The sequence below is a fragment of the Mobula hypostoma genome, chromosome 2, assembly GCF_963921235.1.
Source record: "Mobula hypostoma chromosome 2, sMobHyp1.1, whole genome shotgun sequence".
NCBI lineage: Eukaryota > Metazoa > Chordata > Chondrichthyes > Myliobatiformes > Myliobatidae > Mobula > Mobula hypostoma.
This window is the reverse complement of record NC_086098.1, coordinates 110,583,368-110,596,789: the sequence shown is the minus strand read 5'-3', so window position 1 is coordinate 110,596,789 and position 13,422 is coordinate 110,583,368. Positions and strand designations below refer to the sequence as shown.

The 13,422-nt window shown below is 41.4% G+C and overlaps 1 protein-coding gene across 12 annotated transcripts in view; it reads left to right on the top strand.

Moving 5' to 3' along the window:
• The window catches only part of eya4 (EYA transcriptional coactivator and phosphatase 4), a 457,308-nt gene that overhangs the window by 138,519 nt on the left and 305,367 nt on the right, over positions 1 to 13,422 (top strand). The gene's annotated exons all lie outside the window — the stretch shown is intronic.

The following is a 13,422-nucleotide window of genomic DNA, read 5'->3' as shown; positions in this document are numbered from 1 at the left end:
AGCAATGACTGGGGTTTCTGAGAGCAATTTAAAAAGAGCAGGATGGATACTGTACATCTCAAAGGCTAAGAAGTATTAGAAAGGGAGGAGGAGGCAAACATGGCTGACAAGGGAAGTCAAAGACAGCATAAAGGCAAAATAGAGGAGATACAATATAGCAAAAAATAATGGGAAGCCAGAGAATTGCGTAGCTTTTAAAAACCAAGAAAAAGCAACTGAAAAAATGAGGAGAGAAAATATGAAATATGAAGGTAGGCTAGCCAATAATATTAAAGAGAATACCGAACGCTTTTTCAGATACATAAAGGCTAAAAGAGAGGCAAGAGTGGATTTTGGACTACTGGAAAATGATGCTGAAGAGGCTGTAGTGGGAAACAAAGAAATGGCAGCTGAACTGATCAAGTATTTTCTTTCATTCTTCATTGTGGAAGATACCAGTAGCGTGCAAGGAATTGGAGAATGTCAGGGGGCAGAAGTGAGTGTGGTTACTACTAATAAGGAGATGCTGCTTTAGAAGTTGAAAGGTCCGAAGGTACCTAAATCACCTGGGCCAAATGGACTACACCCAAGGGTTCTGAAAGAGGTAGCTGAAAAGATTATGGAGGCATTAATAGTGATCTTTCAAGAATCAGTAGAATCTGGAATAATTTCAGTGGACTGGAAAATTACATATGTTTTTCCACTCTTTAAGAAGGGCAGGGAGTTGGGGGCAAAAGACAGGAAATTATAGGCCAGTTAGCCTGACTTCGGTGGTTAGAAAGATGTTGGTGTCCAATATTAAGGGTGAGGTTTTGGATACTTGGAGGCACATGATAAAATAGGCCAAGGTCAGTACGGCTTCCTTAAGGGGTAATCTTGCCTGACAAATCTGTTAGAATTCTTTGAGGAAATAACAGGCAGGATTGACAAAGGAGAGATAGAGGATGCTGTTTACTGGGATTTGCAGTAGACCTCAAGGTGCCTCATTTGAGGCTTCTAAACAAGATAAGAGCCCATGGTATTACAGAAAAGATGCCAGCAGAGACAGAAGATTGACTGACTTGCACAAGGCAAAAGTTAAGAATAAAATGGGGTATATTCTGGTTGGCTGCCTAGTGTTAACTAGTGGTGTCCCTTGGGGGTCTTCATCAGGACTGCAGCAGGATGAAAGACGGCGTAGGGTAGTGTAGTTATGCACTTTGGTAGAAGGTATAAAGGTCGAAACAGGGAGCAAATTCAGATATTGAACTACACAGTGTAAAACCTCCTTTTGCTCTCTCTATTCTTGAGGCAAGTTGTATATCTGGAATTTCAGATATAGGCCTTTTATTGCCTTACCATTTCACCTCAGTAGGAAGTGATTACCCCCGGCATCTGGTTTTCCAATTTTGGCATGACATTTAAATTTCCTAAATTTATAAACTAATCCTTCAGACATCATATCTCATTATCTTCCTTCTTCTCTCTCTAAGATGCTAGAAATATTATACTATCAAACAAGTATATTTATGATGTAATTTTATTATCATAAAATGCTGGAAATACTCAACAGGTCAGAACTATGAAGGATCTTTGACCTGAAACATTAACTTTGTTTCTCTTCTCACAGTTGTAGCCTAATCTGTTGAGTACTTTATCTTCTATTTTAGATTTCCAACATCTATACTATTTTTTTATTTTCAAGGCTACATTTATTTATCAGTCAGCTTACAGTGCTGGCTGGCAAGAAGCCTTCTAGAGGTGCTTTTCTCAGCCAATTTTTTTGCAGTATTGCCCACATGGAACTAACCTTAATGGTGTGACAGCACCTCAGGAACAATTGTTGCCCAGAGTCCAGTATTATATGTGACACACTGAGAGAACATTCATTGTAAATTGGCAGCAGGATGCAATTGTGAAGTCCCTCTTTATATGCAACAGGATCTCAACTTCCATGTTAAAAGGATCTGTCACCTGACACTGGCATGTAATGCAGACCTTCTTAAAAAGAAATTGGTGACTGGAAATAAAACAAAAATAATGATGATTGGTATTGCACCACCATTTTAATGTATTACTTGCACAAGTTGAGATAAATTAAAATTGACCCCACTGAGAATTGTAATAATTCTTGGTGAAATGTAATTTGAACTGTCTGAATCTACTTCCCCAGGATATGAGACCACAGAACAAATCTACATACAGTTAACAATTGACATAATGAAAAAGAAAAGAAAATTACTTTAGTTTTTGGCAACATACTTGCTGTTTAAGGTACTCGGTGGACTTAATGCTGTTAAAGTAATAACTTCGCACAAATGTGCAATAAAATAAACTGACTGCAACTTCACAGCCTTTGGCTGAAAACATTTCATACTTCTCTTGGGCCGGAGAATACAAGAAAAGGCAATAAATAATGTACAAATATTTAATTCATTTAGGGGCTACAGTGCTAATCTGAGGGTGATGAATGTGACTTAGTGTATGTTGTAATTGGTTTGGGTTTTATTCCATATTCAAGTCACCAAACTAACAAGACTTTATCAAATGTAGTTTAAAATGGAGTCCTGATGAAGGGTCTCAGCCAAGTCAAGTCACTTTTTATTGACATTTCGACCATAACTGCTGGCACAGTACACAGTAAAAATGAGACAACGTTTTTCAGGACCATGGTGCTACATGGTGCCTGAAACGTTGACTGTTTACTCTTTTCCATAGATGCTGCCTGGACTGCTGAGTTCCTCCAGCATTTTGTGTGTGTGTTGTTTAAAAACTCCTCTCTCTACTTCTTTCCCAAACTCACAAAGTATTTTCTTTTAAAAATGTTTGAATTATTTCCATTGTTAAAGACGTAACTGGCAAGTGTTCACGCTCATCAGAAAGCGAGATAGATTTTTTTGTTGAAAGGTGTAATGTGCTTTTTAATCACTGATTAGAGAAAATCAAATTCCATATAAACTCTCACCATAACCTTAGCAAACATCAAGAGAAACCCCAGAGAAATCAACTACTTCCACTGAAGATATGTCAGGAGATTGCAGGGATCCATATGGAAAATACTGAAATGGTTTTAACAAAAATCGCATCCAGAGAGTCACTTTTGATTCTCTCGATACTATATTCTCATCTAGTATTAAGTCTGCTGTCCGTCTGCTGAAATACTGATGTCAGGGAAATGAACCATAGAGGATATCAGGAGATACTGTTGAATAGAGAAAAATAACACCGCACAAAAAGACGATGGAAACAAATTCTGGTAAATACCTAAGAGGACAAAACTGTTTGCAGGACTATTTGTCACAGTGGTGGGGCATTGGGAGCAAGGGTGGACCCAAATGCAAGACACATCTTGTGAGGTTACTTAGGTTTAGTTTATTGTACAATACCAGGAGAGCAAGACAGAAGCAGGAATAGCGAACAGGATAAGGACTCAGGACTACGACTAGGCTGGGACCAAGGGTCTGGGCTTGGACTCGGAATCGGCTCCCAGAACTAGAGGAGACATGAAGAGGCTAGTGTATGGACTCTGAGCCAGAGACTGGGCAAGGACCCAGTACCTGGGTCTTGCCTCGGGCTGGGACCCCAGAACCAGGCAAGGACATGACGTGGGCTAGGGAGAGGAGGAACATGGGAACACAGAGCCTCGGTCTCGGGGAGCAGGTACATGGAACCATGGACACATACACAGAACACAGAGTCGGGACCCCTCCTTGGGTACAGGACATAGGGCCGGGACTTGCACACAGAACAGAGAGTTGGGACCTCTCCTTGGTTACAGGACATAGGGCCGGGACTCATGACCCTCTGCAGGGCAACGGCAAGATGGCCTGACTTACCCCATGGAGGCGAGGACAAGACAAGACCAACACCAATGAACACCAGACAGTACCTATCTAGCTCCGGTGATAGAACTAGACCGAAGCACAGGTGAGGGCTGCAGATGAGGGCTAGAGGTGAGAGGGGCAGAGAAGGGATTCAGACAAGGGGGTAGGACAGGAATCACAGACCACCAGGGCCAGGACTAGACTCAGAACTGGAAGCCGCCAGGGCCAGGACTTGACATGGGACTTGAACGCCGCCGGAGCCAGGACTTGACGTGGTACTTGAACGCTGCCGGAGCCAGGACATGGACGTGGTACTTGAACGCTGCCGGAGCCAGGACATGGACATGGTACTTGGATGCCGCCGGAGCGAGGATGTGGTGCTTGGAACCTCCGGGTAGTGCCGAACTCTCGACTCGGCCCGGGAACAGTAGACAGCGGCTCTTGATTCTCTCCGGTGGGTTAACTGATGGGCCCACCTTGATGAGGAAACTTTGCAGGCTCACTTCAGCGAGGTAACTGGACAGGGTTGCTCCGGTGAGGAAAGGCGAATTACCGGCACTCGCTTCAGGCGGAGACAAGGCTTGCTGCAGCCAGATGACATCGGCACGCCGTGACCTTGCAGACGCTCCCGGACCGAACGGCTGAATGCCGGAGACTATAAACTACCAGTTCAGCCGAGTGTTAATTGCCTCTAATCACCAAAGTCGAGGGACACGGGAAAACAGGGAATCAACGGTCCGGATCGTAACATAAACAAGCTAAATTTAAAGGGACCCCGATCCGGACCATGACATATTGGGAATGAGTGCTAAATGAGCAGTTTGTTCGAAGATCTGGTATAGACAAATGGGTTGAAGGCCCCCTTCTGTGCTGTGTACTACTATCAACTGACCATTTCTCTTTCACCTGGATGTTAGTTTACTTAGGATTCTGATGGATAATTCATCAGCCTTTCAGCCCCTAGGTGGGCTGCTTTTGATTTCCACTGCAACTGAATTTAGCAAACACATTTATATTTGGTAGCATCTATATCCTTTGGATTTAAATGAATACAGTTTGTCACTGTGGAGAGAGAGAGTAACAGAACCATGTTGAGAAATAAAATCCTACTCGTGAACTTCTCAATAATTTAATTTATAGCTCTTCAGTATATTGCGGTGAATCCTTAATTATGAACAGAAAATGTTGGCTAACTGGCCTTCCGGCAGCTTCTCAGGGACTGAATAGAAGTGATCATGTGTTGTTTAGTTCTGCTCATACCTATGAATCAGAAAATTGGTGGTGCAGGCTACTCCCTTGAGTTTGATCGTATAAAATCTAAATTGTACTTTACTACCCTTCCAGATCAGAGCTTTACACCTATGTGTGATTTTTTAAAAATCTATCTTTCAATACTCCTTGATCAGCTGTATCAACAAGTGCAAAGCTGCCCCGTTTTCTATTTTGAAAATGAAGGAACTGCAGATGCTGGAAATACAAATGGCGAGAAAAACTCAACGGAGCAGGCAGAGTCCCTGGAAAGAGTAGCAACTGGAGCCAACACTTCAGATTGAAGATCCTTAATCATTTCATGTTTTCATAGTTTTGCAGGAAATTAAAGATATTACTCTATTTGGAAAAGAAATCAGAATTTTCTCTGAGGATTGAGAATAACATGTGCCCATTAACTGGTAACACCTAAACTTGTGTTCGTAAACTGGACTGACAATGTAGGATCCTGCATATTAGAAATGGTTACCATAATTGCCTGCAAAGTAACTCTTTATTTCAGTGTAAAGTTGATCATGATATTTCTTCAGGTACAGCAAGCAACCACGTTTTTTTTTTGTAACTTTGTCAGCATTTGGTTTCCCTAGTGTGGATAGGAGAATCACAATGCTTTTAAATCAGATCCTGAGATGTAGCTTTTGGGTCTCTTAGTGCAAAACCAAAGCCAAGTTAAGACAAAAATAACTAGATGCAGCTCCACATATGGTATCACATAAGTGCAAAGCCTTTTCTAATTTTACATACTGCTATTGATGCCAGTGATGAAAAACATTTACACTAGCTGGAAAATTATAAGGTGTTTGCTATGTTGTTGCAAGCAGATGTGGCACTGTTGCTTTTAGGGACAGAATTGTAATTTAGCATCTTTCACAATTGCACCCTTCAAATAATGGAAAGCTGCATTGACTACAATACTTAAAAGACTGTAAAGCATTTCCCCTGAAAGAGACCCCTTTGATCCAATGGACTCAGAATTTCTTTTCTTGCTCATAGAAGGTACTTTTTTTCCGTAATCAAAATTGAAACAGCTGTCCAAACAACCCCTCACACTGCTAATGATTTTAGCAGCAGCTACTAGAGCACAAATTTATTCTCCATGCCCCACGTCAGCTTTTTTTTGTAAATGTAATTTAACAAATATAGTTTTACCATAAAAACAGTCCCTCGATACATAGAAGATGTCACCAGAGCAGCACTGCACCCCTCTTTCCTTGGAGTCATCTTTAGTATAGACCATCAGTGCTGATGAGAACAGGCTAGAAAATTTGCTCACCAGTCTTTCATCAATTCATATTACATCCACTTTTCTGACAGCTATTTTGGGGGAACTAAAGGCCTCCCTGCCGGCATGTGAAACTCAGAATGCCCTGTGTGAATTGCGCAAACTGTCCCGTTGTTGCATTTCAGAAGCTTCCCCGACACTCTCCCCCCGACCCCCACCCTCCACTACATATCTTCAGCTCCCAACATGCTGATTGCCATGTAAAATAAGCATGACAGGAAAATTGTCCTGGTCTGGTCTGCTTTAGGCTGATTCTGAACATTGTTATACTACTGTGTTTGATTAAACATTACTACTCTGTCAGGAATCTTTTAGCTGCTTGGATTTTTATGCTTATCCATGTAATAACTCATAAACTTATGCTTTTGGCATTTTGATGTGGCTGTCACTTTGCTGAGTGACACATTAATCAAAATTGAAACAGCTTTAAGGGAGACTTGCCAATTGTTGCTCCAGAGCAAGTTCCACTAAACAAACTTGAATGGTGGTAATTTTCATTTTGACCAGTGACCAAAAAATATACCTTAGTCTTGCTGCCATTTTGAAACTCCAAACTTTGGCATCCACACTGCCAGCTTTTTAACCCACCAAGTGCTTGCTTGCTTAATGAGAGACTCACAGCCAACATCCTGTAAATTACAGATTAATTACTGATCATTTCTGCTGACTGCTCACTGTAATAACACACACTTTGGATTCATTCCATATCTTAAATTTTTCAGTTGTCTGCAGGTATAGGTCTGGTGTTACTGAAATTCTTCACTATCGTTATTTCAAAGTTCAAGGGCAAAGCAGTTGTTTCCAGATGTGTTTGGTTCAGTGGGGCTCCCTTTAGGTCGCTGCATTCTTGTTGCCCCTTTCTTTGTTGTCAGGTATTAGGATGCACATTTATGGTGATAATGTGGTGTCAGTGAAAGCTGGTTTAGTAAGTGAGAATCTAGCCATCAGAGGCAAAGTTGCTTTGAGATGTTCCATGTAAATAAAGATTGGTTTGAAATTCCATGTCAAGCTCTGCACCTTGATGATTCTGGACTCCACCATGTTCCTTGGCACTGAACGCAGGTTTCCAGGAAGGCTTTTCAGTGTACCGTGCATTAGAGTATGGATGCCATTAAATGTTCTTCATTGGAATGCTTCATTGATGTCCGCACTTAAATCCTGTACTGCAGCTTTTCCAGTGTGTGACCCCAAACTCTGGTGGTGGCAAATGCATATTTTACTCCATGCTGGGGCACTTGTCTGCCATCTCATCATGCACAGACCCCTTCAGTTGTACAATGTTAGTTTTTAAGCTGGTGATCATGTATTTTAAATTGAATGGCATTATGTCTTACACATCCAAAAAAGTTAAGAGTGGTGTGGGAGGGACTGTGGACAGCAGTACTGAGTAGGAAATGATTAGAGCAAGACCTAGCACCCCACTAAAAATCATAGGCTAGCTTTAAATCGACTAGCATAACTGCTGTGGAAATTGGGCTGCTGAGGTTGCAGCCAGTGAATAGTGTGGCATAAGCAGTCTGCACACAAACATTAATGTAGTGATCATGTTGTACAATACAGATATTCTATCTGCAAATCATTCAGCATGTATGGTTTTATTGGGCATCATAATTTGTGCACCTGCGTGGGGTTACTAGTCCAGTGATGTAACTAATATCCACTATTCCCAGTTCCTGAATTAATCCAGAAAAGAGGTTCCACTGGTCTTCATGTGAAAATGGAGAGAATTTTCTCTTTTTTTATTTCCTTACTCTACAACTATAATATTGATTTATACTAAAGTTAGATGAACACTCTCACACGTGATCTAAAACTATGGGCATGACTAGAATCATGACCAGCTTCAGTGTTACATCTCCTCTAAGTTCACGCACAGACACTTTCCAATGAGGCAGCCTTAGTTAGCTGTTTGCTGGGAATTCATGGATTTATTCGTGAAGAGCAGCAGCTTATAAACCAGGGTTTTGATGATAAAAGGATTTTAATGCACACCTCCAAGCCGAGCCTACAAGTTACTTTATGTGGATTGTTGATCTCAGTTAATTGATTACATTATGTTATTGACTCTGCCCAATTCATCACCAACCAGTAAGCTTAACTCCAGACCAGTTCCCTCCAGGTAGGTATTCTTAACCCTACATAGCTGTCTCAGTTGTTTTGTTCACCAATATCATTTCCCACCCACCTCAGGCTGAGTTCCCCTGTGTTTTTTTAATAGTCCAGCTGTGCTGGGTATTTCCTTTCACTTGTTCTATTTTTAAATATTTTTTGTGAATAGCTCCATTGTGATTATAATAACCTCATTGCATGCCATGTCTTTACTACATTATGCTGCAATTCTTTTTTCATTTTCTTCCCCATTTGGCATTTTTGTCCTCGACATATGCACTATGTTGATTTTGTTTTACATACCCATCTACCAATAATATTTCTTTTCTCTTACGATGTATTTTCTCCAAAAAATCTTTCAGAAAGTACTAGGTAAATCCATGTTCATTTGCCTTTCCATCCACCCATCCATACATAACCAACCTGGACACCCCAAGTGCTCAATATTCTAATTCATTTTGTTTTCCTTCAACTTTCAGCTATCTATCTATCAGCTAAACTTTCAGCTATCTATCAGCTAAACTTTCAGCTATCTATCTATCAGCTAAACTTCTCTTATACCACGGTTCAGAAGGGTAAAGAATGTACTCTGTGCTGGGGACTTCAATGTCCAGGAATTATTTGGCGGTACCACCACTGACTGAGTCGGTTGAGGCCTGAAGGACATATCTGCCTGTGAGTGAACCAATTTCATTTTGTCAGGTAGGTCTGTGTCCCAGCTTTAAAGGTAATTGTGCTGTAGTCCCAAATTATTCATTGATGAGGTCACCATCAGATTTCATTCATGGGTGGCAGAAATGGCTTTGGTCAGCCACATCCCCCTTATCAGAATGCAGAAGATGAATTCTCCATGAGAGCATTAACAAAAGTGACTTCTGTACAGTGCTTGTGGAGACAAAATGGCACATTCAGACAGCGGATGTCACCTTCCATTGTGTTGGGTAGCATTACAATTGCACGAAGTGGACTAAGGACAGATGTGCAGCTCTAAACCAGACATCCATGAGGTATTGTGGACTATCAGCAACTGGAGAAATGGAAGCACAAGAGATCACAGATGCTGGAATCCAGAGCAACAAACAATTTGCTGGAGGAACTCAGTGGCTCAATCTGTAGGGTGCAGGGAGAATTGAAAACCTACAACAAATGGACTGCCACAATCTGTGAGCTCAGTGTGCCGTTACTGTCAGACCAGAATATTAACCCTGAATCAATGTACAGTGCAGAAAGGCATACTGGGATTACTCCTAAAAATTAGGTGCCAACCTAACAAAGTTGTAACACTGAGCCTCATTCTTGTTGAGCAGCAATGGCAGTATGCAATGTGTTAGGCAAAGTGATCGCGAAACTACGGGATCCAATCAGAACTGTGCAGTCAATCCCACATTGAATCGTGAATGTTGGTGAGTGATTAAACAGCCAGCTGAAGAAGGTGGCTCCAAATACATGCATATCCTTATCACTAGTGGGGCCCTGCAGATGAATGCTGAACTCAAGGCTGAAGCATTCGCAACCACGTTCAGCCTTAAGGACAAATTGGATGATCCATCCCAACTTCCTCCTTAGATCCCCACCATCACAGAAGATAGTCATCAGCCAATTTGATTCACTCCATGTGATATCCAGAAATGACTGAGTGCCAAAAGACCAGACAGCATCTAAATACTGATATTTCCTGAAGACCAGCACTCCAGAACTTGCTGTGCTTCTTATAAAGCTGTTCTAGATATTGATAACAATGGTATCTGTCTGATAATCTGGAAAATTGATTGAATATATAAGGGACCATGGTGACGTACTGCAGGTCACATAAAATACTTCTAAATATATCTCTTTTGAATTACTCTCACTGCAGTCTGCAGTTTGTAATTTACCATCAAGCAACATATTTTCAAATCGACTTAATGAACTATAGGTTTCACAATCGTTTGAAGGACTCTGCAGATTTAAATCTCAAGCAAGCAGGTACGGCACCTTAAAGTGGACGAAGGTTGATCGCCATGTCTGGAAGTGAGGCAGGAGTGAGGGACTCCAAACCAGGTTGAACCACAGAGGAATGAGCCTGTGGGTACAGTCTTTCATTGATTCTATTATGGTTATTGGATTTATTGAGGCTGCCTGCAAGAAAATGAATCTCAAGGTTGCATATGGTGACATAGATGTACTTTGATACTAAACTTACTTTGAGCTTTGTTTGCAAAAACAAGGCAAATCCAGTTTGACTGACTTCTACTCAAACAGTCTAATCTCAATCAGAAGCAAAGTAATAGAAGGTGCCGTGGACTGTGCTGTAATTTATTCACAAATAACCCCATTATGGGCAATTTGGGTTTCAACAGGATCACTCAGCTTCAGACCCCATCACAGTCTTAGTACAATCATTGACCAATGATCTGACTTCCAGAGGTTTGGTGAGAGTCCTTGACAAAAGGACGGCCTTGTGAAAAACATCTTGACATGTACAGAATCTTTTAGATGGGAAGGTAATTTTAGCAGGAAAACAATTGATGCTGCAAGATTATGAGAGAGTTGCACACTGCAGAGGTAGTAGGTGTCCTTTGTGGACCCTGGGCACTGCAGTGCTACATTCTGAGAACCCATCAACATAAAGGGCACTTTCCTCCACGGTAGTCAGTATCTGATCCCAAGAGTGCTCTCATATCAACTAGACGGACCAATACAGATTTCTGTGAGACAAAGCAACGAATTAGCAAAATCCATGCATGACACATTGGGATTATATGGTGAACTGCCTGTAACTGCCAACCCACCAGTGAGCTTTGAGAAAGAAATGGAAAAGGAAAAGGTGAGGAAGGGAGGTCACTCTGACTGTTTGAATTACAGGGGGAAGTAAGTGGTGGGTGAGGGAATCTATGTTTAGTATAGGATGGAGTTCTGGGATTGACATGACCAGAGCATTTCAATTGAAGATGGCACCACTCACTCTCCTACATGGCCCAGAGGCATCAGCTTGTGATGTTACTATACTTCTGTTCATGTATGAGGGTGTCTCACTCCTTGAGGTTGGGTGCAATGTTGGTTCCTGCCTCCAGCTCTGGAAGGCTCCTGCAACACCCCATCTCCATCATTTAAAAACACCTCTCCCTTGTAACCTCTCCATGAACATCGACTTCTCTAACTTCCGCTAAGGCCCCACCTCCCCCTCGTACCCCATCTGTTACTCATTTTTATGCACACATTCTTTCTCTCACTCTCCTTTTTCTCCCTCTGTCCCTCTGAATATACCTCTTGCCCATCCTCTGGGTCACTCCCCCCCCTTGTCTTTCTTCCCGGACCTCCTGTCCCATGATCCTCTCGTATCCCCTTTTGCCTATCACCTGTCCAGCTCTCGGCTCTATCCCTCCCCCTCCTGTCTTCTCCATCATTTTGCATCTCCCCCTCTCCCTCCAGCTTTCAAATCCCTTACTCACTCTTCCTTCAGTTAGTCCTGACGAAGGGTCTCGGCCTGAAACGTCGACTGCGCCTCTTCCTATAGATGCTGCTTGGCCTGCTGCGTTCACCAGCAACTTTGATGTATGTTGCTTGAATTTCCAGCATCTGCAGAATTCCTGTTGTCTCCCTTGTAACTACCAGTTTTCCAAACCTCTCTTAATAAAGCCAAGGGTTTATCCTCTCCCCATTGTTCCTCTGCCACTTCCATTGTGTAGGTAATGCCAATGAAAGCAGTGGTCTGTGTGTGGGTCCCTTTAAGGGCTGGAACCCCCAGTGTCACAGCCTAATAGCTGAATGACAGCAACTGCGCAAACTTCCATTGCCGATTTCATTAGATGAGGCCAATGCATATAATGGGAACCATTGCAGTGAAAACAAATCTGTTGCACTTTACATCATGGTAAAACCGCAAAGGAGCAAGCACAGCACTGTTTCAATATTCCCATTTCATGGCCAATGTCTCTCTTGCTTGAAGAACCAATTTGTTTGTAGGTGCAATGCAATATTATTCTTCAGCTACTTGTAGTGCATGTTGGAGTGGGGAAGGTGTTTCTGATATTCGGGTTGGTAGCAGGAAATTAAATGATGATTCCTCTCCACTGTGGTAGGAAATTAACAGCAGCATCAAATTATTTACATTACATAATGGCAAGAAGCAACTTTAAATTATATGTTAGTGTGGATTCTAGTTAAAGAAAATAAAACAGGCTTTCTAGAACATACTTGGAAAGCAGTATTTGATCCTTCCTGAAAATATGAGACCTGACTCCTGGAAATCTGGACACTGTTGCCAGAATCATCATAGAAGGTAAAGGGATACTGGAAACACTGCTTGTGCAGCTTCAGTCAGCAAGCTGACTGATTCAAAATGTGTTCTTTGGGAGCACCCTCAGAAGGCATTGTTTGTTGTTTGAGTTTAATTCTCAGTGGTTTATCTGTTTACGACATCTTTTCAAGAGAAATTTAAATTAAGACAATGTTTTATTGGTTCTACCTTCCTGATGATTGCATTTTTTCCGGTGCTCATCCATATGCATGAATTTATTACAAATTTTGCCCTTGAATAATTTTAAAGGAGGTTTGTTAATATGCTATTTTAAAAGTGCAAGTATAGAAAGAAAGCAAACGTAAACCATCTTGATATTATTATCTACAATCCTAATGCATGTGCTTGTTCTTTGTCAGTTCTTGGCAATTCAAAAACACATTTTATATTTGTGATTGTTTGCTTTTTTTCAACTAGTCAAATGTTCAAGTCAAGGGACAAGTCAAATAGTGCAGTGAGGTATTGATTTTGATATCATGTAACAGACACTTTTGATATTACAACAGTATTGATTATAGTCTGACCCTGTTCAAAAAGTTTATTTGAATTTAGCAGCTTCAGTATTTTATTACCTAGGTGTTAGCAGATGACCTTGTAAGAAATATACCCTGGAGTGTTTTGTAATGGATTATTGCACATGTAAAACTTGTAAATTCATCAGTCTGAATCTTACTGTAAGTATCATAAAAATCATTAGCCAT